The sequence below is a fragment of the Oreochromis aureus genome, linkage group 20 (assembly GCF_013358895.1).
Source record: "Oreochromis aureus strain Israel breed Guangdong linkage group 20, ZZ_aureus, whole genome shotgun sequence".
Classification (NCBI taxonomy): domain Eukaryota; kingdom Metazoa; phylum Chordata; class Actinopteri; order Cichliformes; family Cichlidae; genus Oreochromis; species Oreochromis aureus.
Window position 1 is genome coordinate 36,090,904 of NC_052961.1, and position 13,790 is coordinate 36,104,693.

Below are 13,790 nucleotides of genomic sequence, written 5' to 3' on the forward strand. Positions count from 1 at the left end.
TCACTGCTTAGCTCTCCTCTTCAGGTCCTGGAATAGGAGAGGCAGAAATTACACAATTACTGCCCAGTGTGATGACGGCCTCCCTGGGCCTGCCCCCTGAACCCATTGTTTAACATCACAATAGAATCTTATCTTAAAGACCTCATACTATTGTATCACACCAATAGAACTCTTCACTCTCAGACTGGAGGCTTATTTGTGGTTCCCAGGGTAATTAAAAGTAGAAAGGGAGGCAGAGCTTTCAGCTTTCAGGCCCTTTTCTGTAGAACCAGCTCCCAGTTAGGATTTGGGAGACAGACACCCTCTGTACATTTAAGATTAGGCTTCAAACTTTCCTTGTTGATAGAGCATATAGCCAGGGCTGAATCAGGTGACCCTGAATCCTCCCTTAGCTCGATACACTGACTGTTTCTTTTTTGCTCACGCTTTTTCACTCATTGTGCCCCTTTCTTCATCTCCCCATCTCTTAATTGTTATTCGTCTCTGGCTCTCCATATTCACCAATTCATCTCCCTCCCCTCACACCCAACCAATCACGGCACAGATGGCCCCGCCCCTCCCTGAGTCTGGTTCTGCTGGAGGTTTCTTCCAGTTAAAAAGGGAGTTTTTCCTTCCCACTGTCACCAAAGCGCTTGCTCATAGGGGATCATGATTGTTGGCGTTTTCTCTGTTTTCTCTGTGTTATTGTAGGGTCTTTACCTTACAATATGAAGCGCCTTAAGTCAACTGTTGTTGTGATTTGGCACTGCATCAGTACATTTTAATTTAATTTAATTGAATAGCTAAAAAGCTTCAAAAAGGCATTGAACTGAATACATTTATAAGAGCAAAAACACTTAACATAATTTTATTTAATGACACTTATATGACACAGTTAGTGTGGCTCTATCATCTAATACCAAGTACACAATTCACCTCATAGTCAGTATTGCTGCCAGTAGCAGTCTGGTGCAGTGAATTAATATATCCCCACAGCACCATCACAAACATACTTTTAATGTTATTTTTTGTTGTTCACATTTGTACGCAATATAAATTGATAAGAAAATTTCCCAACCTTGTTATTCATAATTCGGGTGGTTTTAATGTGGAAAAAGAGCGTTACAGGCAGATTACAGAAAACAGTGCTAATGTTTAGTATATACTGGGACTAATGGGAACATAAGATATGAGAGTGGGACAGTTATATGATTGGTCATATGGTATTCTTGTAACCCTCTTCCAATATTATGTTAATAAAAACAACTAAACTAAAACTGACTATGATGAATAACAATCATATGGAGTTGTGTAAAAAGCAATGTATCTTTTCTAATATGAATGTGCCTTACATATGTACTTATGCCAGTCATCAGTAACAGTGCAGAGTCTGACCGAGAAGGCTACCACTCCGGTTTCTCTTCTCATGAACCAAACTTCGCCACAGCCACCACAAGACAAACCTGGCAAAAGAATGGCAGCTCAGATGGAGACCTACAGCAGCAGCTGCAGTACCCTTGGCTCCATGATCGGAGGACTGCAGGGAGGAGATAAAAGTCCTCAACCCAGCCAGCATAGCAGTGGACTCAAACCTGATCTGGTTCCTGTCTCCAACCAACATGTGTAACCAATAACTCTGCCAGCATAAATAAACCTAAGAAAATGTGAGAAATTAGTTTGTTGCAGGTAGTGCTATAACAGCTAAATGACATAGTTCATTGTCACCTGACATAAAAAGTTTCAACTCATATTAATTTCCTTCCTGAACTTTTGAGTTGGAAAGACTCACTCGTTCCAAGTATTACAAAGAAAGTTCGACATACTGTTAGCATTCTGTCATCAGACACACCCCAACAGTGTCAATCAGGCCGAGCAGACACACAAAGGTGGTTATCTATGGAGAGAACTTTGACTCAAAAATGGCCTGTATTTATATAGCGCTTTACTAATCCCTAAGGACCCCAAAGCGCTTTACACATCCAGTCATCCACACATTCACACACTGGTGATGGCAGCTACATTGTAGCCACAGCCACCCTGGGGCGCACTGACAGAGGCGAGGCTGCCGGACACTGGCGCCACCGGGCCCTCTGACCACCACCAGTAGGCAACGGGTGAAGTGTCTTGCCCAAGGACACAACGACCAAGACTGTCCGAGCCAGGGCTCGAACCAGCAACCTTCCGATTACAAGGCGAACTCCCAACTCTTGAGCCACGATCAAAAGGGTTATAAATGCATACTGTATCATCCACAGCATCAGCTTATTTAAACTATTTATGTCAACCTTCACAGGCTACTGTGTAGTGTCTGTAATTGGTAAATATATGTTTTCCAGTAGAGTTCTGTTTAGAAGAAGGCCAGATGACAGCAAGATCTTAAACACAGCTTACATTTGTGAGTCTGTGTGAAGCTGGCAGCATGAAATTCGTCCCCACGTGGGCATGTGATCTGTGCTATTTGTGCACTCGTATTTAAGGTTATAAGTGAGAAGGATGTTACATGTAGTTTAGACATCTAGATGCACGGAAAACTTTTTGAAAGTGAAAATCTTTGGATTTGTGAGGCTGAACTTCATAAATTATGTGTAAATGATCAGTAGTTATTCATGTTTGGGTGCATGCATTTGTAAAATAGTTTACATGTGGTCTAATTGCTTTATATTTTTGTGTTGATTGAACATTTTTGTAAATCTTTATTAACATACCATACACATTTTTAATCCTTTTGAGTCAAATTTCTTTCCAAAGTCATTGGCTCAAAGTATTTAGGCTTGAATAGTGATATTGAAAATGGCCCCAGAACCAGTCTCCTGGCAATGGACTGGACTCTGTTCCAATCTTGAGTGTCTCTTAGAGGCAGTGGGCAGGAGTGGGTTTTCTTGCTTTCTCCCAGTAGACAAAAGGTTTGTTTCCTGTGCTGAATAACAGTTCAGAGTACTCAAATCTCTTGGAGTTGCTGGGTGGGGTTCTGGATGATGCCACACTTCGTATCGACAGACTTCAACAGTCATGTAGACAATGACAGCTAGATCTGGAGGGGCGTGATCAGGTGGAACAGCCAGCCTGATCTTCGACAAGAGAAATGTCCTGCCATTGGACTTTTGTTCCACTGGGTGGTGGGAGTTAAAGAGTAGATGCTTGTCTTGTGTGTGGGTTTCTGGTAAACTTCAGTGTGGAGGCTTTCACCCTCTTCAATGAGCACAACACTGTCCAGGAATGGTAACCTATTATCCTTGGTATCCTCCTCCCTAAACTTTGTTTGTATCCACTGAGTTGATGTGATCAGTGAAGGTTTCTACTTCTTAGGTTTTATTTGACTTCATATGAAGAAGAAGAACCTTTTAGATATTCCTTGTGTTGTGTTGTGTGGGCCTCAGTGTTTGTAGGTTTATGTCCTTGTGTTCTGTGAACAACTTTGTCTAATACATTCCAGACCATTACTGTTTGTACAGCTTATTAAAAACAATGGATGCTACATTAATGTGGTAGGCCTTAGATAGAATTAATGTCAGTTTACAGTACTGTGCAAAGGTTTTGAGCCACCCTTTATCTCTTTATGTTTTGAAAATTGGGAATAGGTGCAGCGACGTGCAAACAGACGTGGAAATATAGTATATAACACATACAAAGAGTCTGTGCAAATCTAACAAGCTTGAAAGTCCAAACTTGATATGATCCTCGGCTTTGGTCCAGTTTTGAGGGGTATTTGTTACTGAAGTCTTGTTATTTGATGTTCTGTTCTGTTTGTTTGTTTTAGAGTTTTATACTCCTTTATATCGTGACCCCTCGTTTTTAGTTTTTGCTTATTTACATTTGTATTCTTGTTAGGTTTATGTTAGTATAGTTATTTTTAGCTTTCTCTGTGGATGACACTGTGTTGATTTTCTGAAGCGCCGACATTTAGAAACACTCCCCTGGCACTGCCCCTAAACCCACAGCCCCATCCCTCTCCTGCAGCTGAGCTGCAGACCACACCATGTCACACACATTTAGTCTTTTTTCTTTAAATTGGGGATATTGGGTATATTGCTTTATATTAGTTCTAGTGAACTATGTAATGCGATATCCTGAAGCAGTGCCCCTGCACTCCATTCCTGCAAAGAGTGTGGCGCAGGGGCTCTTTCATGTCATTTCCCAAGTCGGCATCCCAGAAAAGATCCCAGTGCATTCATGTCTCCCACACTAAAAGAACTGTATGAATTACTGGGCATTAGAGATGTTTGCATCAGCATCTGCCACCCTCAGACTGACAGGCTGGTCGAGCAGCTGAATAAGACTTCAAAGTCCATGATTCAGAAGTTCATTTAGGAGGATGAGCACAATTGGGATTGCTAGTTAGACCCTCGGTTGTTTGCATTCCGGTTGGTGCCCCTTGACTGTTTGGCAGGAAGACACAGGGCATGTTGACCCTAATTAAAAAACTAGGAGGAAGGCCCAAGCCCAGCTAAGAACAAAATTCAATAGGTTCTGGACCTGAGAGCAAAACCACACACATTGTTATTACAAGAGAATTTGCAACACATGTACAACAGAGGGTCTAGGATCAGGCAATACTGCTTCCTGCTTTGAGCTCAAAGGTACTTTCCAAGTGGCAAGAACCCTTCGTAGTGACACAACGAATGGGTGACACTGACTATGAGATGGTACTGTCGGACAAAGGACGAGCCACACAATGTTGTATGTTGCCCAGTCGTATGTCATTCACAGAGCACCTTTTTAACATGGGACCTGGCATGACGATGAGTTCACGGCCCTACAGGTTACCTGAGCATGAGACAAAAATAGTTCAGAAGGAAATGGCTGAAAGACTGAAAATGAGAAAAATAGAAGAGTCACAGAGTGTATAGTGTAGCCCCAAGATGGGTCTATACGGTTCTGTGTTGACTACCATGAATAAAGTGTCACAGTTATCCCATGCCCCGGGTCGATGAGCTCCTGGACCAGTTGGGCACTGCTCGTTTTTTCACGACACTGGATTTAACCAATGGCTACAGGCAGATTCCGTTGTCTCCAGAGTCTAAGGAAAAAAATGGCCTTCTAGTATGAATTTGATCGGCTAATCAGTCTTCAGCAGAGGCTAGGCTGTCTAGAGGCTAGACAGCTGCAAAAACATCACTAACACTGCAGCAATGTGTACATGTGGGGTCCTTCGTGTCACAATTGATGACAGTTTAAGTCAAAATTTTCATCACTCCATAACAACTAATGCCACTGATTTTCAGTCCTGTTGTTTAATTTAGCATACCTCAGCCTTTTCCCCTTGTTTCCGTTCCTTAAGAATGGCTTCCTGACAGCTGCTAGTAACAGAGACCGGTAGCATATTTGTACTGGGGCATGGTACGCACTGGGGCTGCGGCGGCTGAAACACTTGCAGGGTGCCTGTGTGGGCATACGCTGAGCAGCCATCAGTATGGGACCTGGGTGTTGGTGGTGGTGGTGGTTGTACAGATGGTGTTTAAGGCCTGAGGCCTGGGTGCTGACTGACGCATAGCATTCGGCATGTTCTGGAAGTGCTGAGGGCGCACTTCCAGAACTTCCAGCTGGGCCAGCTGTTTGGCAGAGAACACAGCACGGTTCTGAGCCTGTGGGATAGCTGCCATGAAAATCCTGAGGGTGGAACAGGCTGGTATGGGTTAAGGACAGGATTGGGCACAGCTCGGATAGTGGCCATTCTCTGCATGTACTGGTTGGTTAGATGAGCCTGATGCTCCTCTTTCCGCTGGGCAAGGGCCACATACAGTGGATTTGTAGCCATAATATGCCCATTCATCTCTGTTACAGCTTTAGTGTCTTTCTCCGAAGAAGAGAAGCGCACAAAGCCAAAGCCTTTGCTGCGGCCTCGCTCCATCATCACCTTAGCACTAGTTATGGTTCAAAATGAGGAGAATTATAATCAATATATGTATAAATATAAAAATATATATAAATATTTTTTTTTCTTTTTTGCTAAGTGTTCTGTTGTCAGTAGACTCAATGGTAGCTCATCCCTTGACGTAGGTACTTTTTTTATTGCTTCATTGGTTATTTGCTGTGTTAGAAAGCACCCGAGCACACAGTGTTACAGACAGGTGAATTCCTGTATTTATAACTATTTAAATACTTGTGCAGCTTTCCAGCTGCCTTGTTAATGCAACACACTCTGCTGTCAGGTCCTGGCATCCTACTGAAATAGGGAAGCATGACCATGTGATGGACAGCAGCTGTGTGGGCCGGCCTCCCCTGACACCACACCCTGAACCCACTGCTCCACCCCTCCCCTGCAACCGAGCCACAAATCACACCCCGCCACAGTGGCTTAACAAATAAAAGTGGCTAATATCCAAAGAAAAACTTTGAAGAACTTCAGAAAGACTGGAGAACTGAATATAATTGTTTGTTGTTGTAGTTGTTGTTATTTTTTAAAAGAATGAAAGTCTGGATTCTTAGATGCAAAATATGAAGAATGAGGTGGCTCAAAACTTTTGCACAGTACTGCCGTAATGCTGAGTGACTGAATTCTCTTTAGCAGCCAATATGTATCATCCTGGTGGTACGCTCTCCACTACTTTGATTGCAGCCAACTTCTGCTTGTGCTTGGCAGCAAAAGCATGTTTAAATGCTCATATCCTGCTCTCCAGACATCCATCTGTTTTATCCAGTTCAGGGTCAAAAGGGTGCTGGAGCCTATCCTAGCTGCCACTGGGTGAGAGGCAGGGTGTACCCCAGTGCCATTCTGTCACTGGGCTAAGATGCAGAGATGGTCAACCATTTACACTCCCATTCACACCTATGGCCAATTTAGTTAACCTAACCTTACTAACTGCATATCACTGGGAGAAAGCCAGAGTACCTGAAGGGAACCCACAGTCAACAGGTGGGAAAGAGAGAGACTGAAGTCCCCCCGGCTTACCTCCCATCACACCTGAGAGAGGATGAACATCCAGCCTTTAGTGTTTAAAATGATGTAGAGTGCTTTTGCTAATAGTAAATCATCTTTATTTGTAACGAAAGATAAAGAATATAATTCTGATTCATATGTTGAATGAGTGCAGTTTGAGTAATGAAAATTATTCTCTGGATTTTGTGTGTGTGGACAGGATCCAGCTTCACAGATTAGTGTCTGTGTGTGACTGTAGGAATGTGGAAAAGATCCTAAATGTGTCCCAACCCATCATTATACATGATTTTGAATAAGAGTAATGCTAATGTGTCTTGTAATTGTTGAACACAGAATCATAATTCTAATAATGTGATTTTGCTGATAGTTAATCACGTTTAATTGCTTAATACTGGAATATAATCAGGTATAAGGTTAAACAGTTTAATGAATAAGAAACTATAGTAATGATTTAAAGACAGGCCTCACTGAGAGTCTGTGGAGATGGCCTTGGAGGCTGTGTGTGACGACACTAAGGAGCTAAGAATGTCTGACTTTGAAATGCTTGATTTAATTAAAAGAAATTGTATTGATTATATTGTAATTGACAAACACAGTTTGTCAGAGTTTTGAAGAAAAAAGTGAGAAAAAGTATTCCTCTGTATTTGAGTTAAAAAGGGATTATGCTGAAGTGGATGTGAGAATGAGCTAATGAAAACTCTAACTGAAGTAAATAAACTGAATGAAACATGAAGTAACGTATATTCATACATCACTAAGTGTTCGTATGTGATTGAATTATTGACGAGTCATGTTAAAGTACAACATAGAAAAGAAGAAAATGTGAAGATTTTGAAGTTTGAGATTTACACTTTGTTTTAAATCATATATGTTGAAATGATGATGAGGTGTGACTGGATATGAGGTGATTGTAAGTCAATCCCAAGAGCAGAGACGGGGATGTGAATTAGCAATTATAGCAAGTAACGCCACAGGAGCAACCGATGCCAACACTGTGGGCCCACTAATTGGATTTATGATTTTTGACTTTTTCTCTGCTCAGTTTTGCCATGTTGGATTATAAATTCAATAGGATTGGGATTTCCATTGTTTCTGATCGGAAACAAGAACTTGGCTCCTCTCCTCTTGAATTATATCCACACAGAGATAGATGCATTGTGGCCATGTTGTGCCCATCTCTCTTCTCCAACCTCTCTGCTCTTAAAGATCAAAATAAAGTCAGCATTAGCTCAGAGTAGGTTGGTTAGATTAGTATAACTCAAATGATTTGCTTGATTATTTGATTATGCTTTTGATTTGCTCCTGCTAACGTGTGTCAATAAAATGTCCTGCATTCAATGAGTCTCTTTTTGAAGCCATTTCTTTTTTTAATCCTTTGTGAAACAGTAAAGGTAAAAGTCCGAGTATTAATCCACAGTGGTAGAAATAGCTCTTATGAGCTCCAGCTTTCTAAAAGTGACAGACCCTGGGGCTTAACTTTTTAAGACACTAAACTAAACTCTGATCTAGAGGTAAGCTACTGTTAACGAGTCACTTATGGATGCTGAGCCTGTAAATCTACTCAGGGTCCCTGGTTTTTCATCAGAGGAGGCAGGGTAGACATTCAGAGGCCAGAAGCAGTTAGGACTGGGCAAATTCCCTCCCCCATCTAAGCTCTGCTTTGCCTACTGGGTAACACTCATAGGTGAGCTGGTTCCACTGGATTGACACAGGCAGACATAGGGAAAACACAACCTACACAGAAAGGCCCCACCTAGTGGATTTGAACCTGTCAAGTGGCGGTGTGAAGCAGGTAGGATTGAGGACCCAAAATACAGACTCTGAGAGACTGGACTAACCCAAAATGCAGCTTTATTGCTGGATTATGAAATACACGAAAGCAAACTGGAAGAAACTAGGAACCAAGCAAACAGGCAGAACACAGAGCCAGGAATGCGGGAGGTCACGACACTAGACAGACGGAGATAATAAACACATGAGGGATCAGGGCAGAGACCTGGGGAACATGGCTGAACACAATCAACTGACCAGGCAAGGTAAGCACAGCTGAACATAGTACACACAGGACAAGAGACTGTCAAACTAAAACAGGAAGTATGAGACACGCACGGTGACACAGACAGAGAAAACCCAGGGAACAAATGAAGGAGAGAGCAAGGGATTAGAGGACGAGAGAGCACAGACAGACTCATGGAGACATGAGAAAGGAAAGAGACAGATCAACATGAAGACAAGAGTGACCTAACAGGGGAGGAGACAAAGACGAGAGCAGGGCATGAAAAGGGACCTAACAACTAACCAGACAACCTAAACTACAAATAGAAATAACTCAACCAGAAAACAAGTCACACAGAGGAAACAAAGAACCAAAAACATAAAACACTGAGTCAACAACCGCGGTGTCCTAACAGAACCTTCTGCTGTGATGCCACAATACTACACAGTACAGCTGGTACTGTGTAGCTCTGTATTTTATACTTTATATGCTTTTTGTTAAAATTGTACATTTGGAGGTTGCTGAATTTGTTTTGGAAATTTCCCACATTTTAGCCCCAGAAGTCATCATGGACATGCAGGAACAGTGAAATGTGAAAAGTGTTAGTGATAGGAAACACTTTAGATTCATTATCAGTTGAGTCTTCAGCTATGAACGTTCATATTGAGTTTCAGCTTGTTTTATGCTTGTCAAACCCAAGGAGCAAAGCTGGGGAGGAAACATGTGTCCAATATGGACAAGTGGTTCCTTCAGTGGCCCCTTGAGGCTGGCTTATGTCTGTCTACCGGATGTAGACAGACATAAGCGCTGATTTAGACATCATGTGTTGTGCAACTTCATGCACCGCTCAATTTCTGTAACATGGCGCATTGTGCCGTGGCCACCGCAGCTGGCATGAAAACACGAGCGTATAATCCTGTTGGTTTTTGTCACCATTTTAATTATACAACGCAGACTCCAGTGCAGAAGTTTAGGTGTTGGAACAGCTGGTTTTCCACAGTTTGTGGAAAACATTTTGCAACAAACCAGCTTTCTGTTTTGTTCTGGTTTTGACTTTTTCTGCTCCTGTAGAAAAAGTTTAGCAAAGTTTATTTATTAAGCACTTTTCACAGACAAGTGGTCCTAAAGCACTGTACACAAAAGACTACAAAAAATGATTAATTAACTAAATAAAGACAGTAAAATAAACATGTAATTTTAAATAAATAATAATTCAATATAACATTCTCAACAGCAAGCCTGTTAAAAACTTTTGTTTTAGCTGCTTTTTCAAAGAATCCACAGAGTCAACTAAATGTTGTTGTGGTGGTGACGGTTCCACACACACGGTGCCACAGACTGAACGGCATCGTCCCCCTGAGTCGTGTACGGGGAACAACTAACAAAGTCAACGAGCAGCACTGTATTTTGCAAGACGCTGAGATGCTTATGTGGAGATACTGTCTGAGTGGCGACACCTATCGCTCAGGAGAGTACTGCAGCAGCTGCCTGCAGCTTAACATGTGACTGTAAGACCAGGCTTTGACAGTGAGTGAGATGACCATTGCTGCAGGTGTTCTGGGGCTTTACTCATTATAATTGAAGCAACTGTAATTGACTTTGTGTCAGAGGTTGATGTTGGTGGAATTTAACTCAATTATTTACCAATATGGCAAAACTTCAGTTGTTTAGTTCACTTACTATAGTAAGCAACACGGTTGAGTATTTATAAATACTCAACCGTGTTGCTTAAACAGTACATTTTCTCAGAGTTAGTGGAGGAAATAAAAAAAAAATTACTAGACTTCAAATTTAACTAGTGGATACATATTTGCTTATTTTAGAATTTATTTTCATCTTTAAGGCTTATAAACCCCCATTACTGTATATTGTAAAACTGCCTCATAATTTTGTATCACACATTAATGTTTTATCCTTTACTGCATACAGATATGTAGAACAGTTTTGGATTTACAGCCTCTGATACCAGCAACAGCAAAGACTCAGGTAATATCCCAGAAAGATGATAAATCATGGCAATCCCCCTGACACTTAGTAGCATTATTTGCACCGAAGGACCTTATCCTTAGCATGGACCAGTTTTTGGCATGTTTTGGGGTTTGAAAGCCCCAGAGGTTTGTAAGAAATTCCAGGCTAGTCCCAACATCAGCAACAGGATCACCGCAGGATCAGGAACAGGATCAGCACCAATTTAAGTGCATCTGCTCTTGGAATTGTCTTTATTTCATATATTTCACATACAAGGGCCAGTACTAAAGGGCAGAAACGTGAATGTGCCATGGGTTCTCCAGTTTTACCTATTGACACCAATTTGTATATAGAGGAAGTGAAAAAGAGCGCTCTGTTATCCTAGCCTGGAACACCACCAAGTCATCGGTTAAGGTATGTGGATATATTGAAAAGAAAATGCAGATGGCAATAAGTTAGGTAGAACAATAGTCAAATCCACAGGAATTCAGATTTTTAACAATGGCAAAGACTTTGGGTCAAAATTAAATCTCAAGACATGCCACAATTCACTGATCACATCAACCTGGTTATAAAACAAATCAAGTTTACCAAGGGGGACAAGCTAGACTTCTTCAATAGTGAGATTTTCATTAGTAATAGGGGACAATTAAAAGTTGATGTGTACCTTAAACCAGTGTTAAAATGTGTCCGACCCCTTGCACAGAGTAACATATGCTTTTAAGTGCCAGGAGAAATGCATGATCTACCATTCGGGAAAGCAAACAACCTGAGCCTAAACAAATGGCAGAAAACAGACGAACAAGAAGAGGGAACGTCATTTATGTAAAATGGGAAAGACCATTTCTGAACGGAGGACAATGCTGTGATTGCAGCTGCATTAATACACTCAAGTAATATCCCAGTTCATTCAAAGCGCTTTATACAGCATGCCTCATTCACCCACTCACACCATTTAATACAAGCACTTTTGTATTGAGTACAAGCACTTTTTTGCTTAAACACTTTCTGTCTAACATTCACAATCAATGGGGGAGCTGATAGAAGCCCTTTGGGTGTCTACCCTCCCTCTTCCTCCCATTCCTCCCATTTCGCTTCCTGGGTACCACCATTACCCAGGACCTGAAGTGGGAGCCCACCATCACCTGAGGCAGCTGAAGAAATTCAACCTGCCAACACGGACGATGATGCAATTCTACACCGCAATCATCGAGTCCATCCTCATCTCCTCCATCACCGTGTGGTACGCTGGAGCCACTATCAGGGACAAACAGAGACTGCAGCGTGTTGTGCGCTCCGCTGAGAAGGTGATTGGCTGCAGACTCCCATCTCTGCAGGACCTGTACACCTCCAGGACACTGGGGCGTGCAGCTCGGATCACAGCTGACCCTTCTCACCCTGGACACAGTCTGTTTGACCTGCTCCCCTCAGGCAGGAGGCTCCGGTCCATTCGCACCAGAACCTCTCGCCATAAGAACAGTTTCTTCCCCTCTGCTGTTGGACTCATGAACAATAACCACATGACTGTTCCCACCACTAACACGTGACCCTACACTATGTTCACTGCATCATTCCATGTTTGGCACTGATCACCACCTGCACCCATGTATATATCTATCTGCTTAGCACTTTGTCTGACAGTATGTTTGCACTAAGTACCGCAGCAATTTCCTAATGTTGTAAACCTGCTCAACATTTGGCAATAAAACCCTTTCTGATTCTGATTCTGATACTCAAGTTTTTATCTTTACTGCTTCACAAAGAGCAAAAGCAGAATCAAATAATAATAATCAAAACCTGAAATTATACTTATCTAATTAACCTACTCTGAGATATTCTACCCTCTACATTGATGGGGAGGAAGTAGAAAAGGTAGAAAGCTTTAAGTTTCATCTCGGCTGACCTTACCTGGTACACGAACATTTCCCACCAGGTAGGGAAAGCACAACAAAGGCTGTACTTTCTCAGGAAGCTGCATCAGGCACAATTACCCCAGAGACTGCTAGTAAACTTCTACCGCTCCACCATCGAGAGCCTTCTGACTTACTGCTGCACACTCTGGTTCAACTGCTGCACCGCGGAGGACAAGAGGAAACTCCAGCAGGTGGTGAGGGCAGCAAAGCAGGCAATCTGCACTTCACTAACCCCCCTCAGAGACATTTATACTGGCAGACTTCAGCAGAAAGCCAGCATCATCATCATCAAGGACCCCTCACACCCTGGACACTCACTTTCCCCCCTTCCCTCTGATAAACGCTGCAGGTCCATCAGGTCAAAGACAAACAGACTCAATGGAAGCTTCTACCCACAGGCTGTCAAACATGCCCTACCTCCACCCTGATTGAAGGATAAATGCACTGCCAACACTCATGGACATTACACTTTATTTATAGACCGTATTTTTATTTTTACTATATTGCCACCAACATTCCTACCTTTTTAAACTGTAATTATTATAACCGTATTTATTATAGTAGCAACAGCACATCCCCACACACTCAATGTGCACTATCACTGATAACACTGCACCTCACAATGCACCTGCTCCTCAGATGGCATGTATGTGTATGTATATATATGTATGTGGAAATATGTGTGTGTATGTATGTGTCGGTGTATCCGTATGTACACATGTGTATATATTCTATTCTATGCTGTAATGCTTACTGTGTACTGATCCTTGTGAGGAAGAAGTTTACAAAATGAGTGTGCAATGGCCACCAATTCCCCTCTCTCTTCTGTGTAGGGATAACAATAGAAGAGAAGTAAAGTCCAAAGGCCAACAATGGATATATAAATACTATGGAGTTTATACTCTAGCACAGGGGTGGGCAATCTCAGTCCACAAGGGCCGGTGTCCCTGCAGGTCTTAGATGTGTCCTCGAACCAACACAGCTGATTTAAATGGCTAAATTAGCTCCTCAACATGTCCTGAAGTTCTCCAGATGCCTGGTAATGAACTAATCATGT

At 42.2% G+C, this 13,790-nt stretch overlaps 1 pseudogene; it reads right to left on the reverse strand.

Annotated features, from left to right (window-relative positions):
- LOC116309978 lies at nucleotides 1-5,827 on the reverse strand (annotated as a pseudogene).
- Between the last annotated feature and the right edge of the window lie 7,963 nt (nucleotides 5,828-13,790).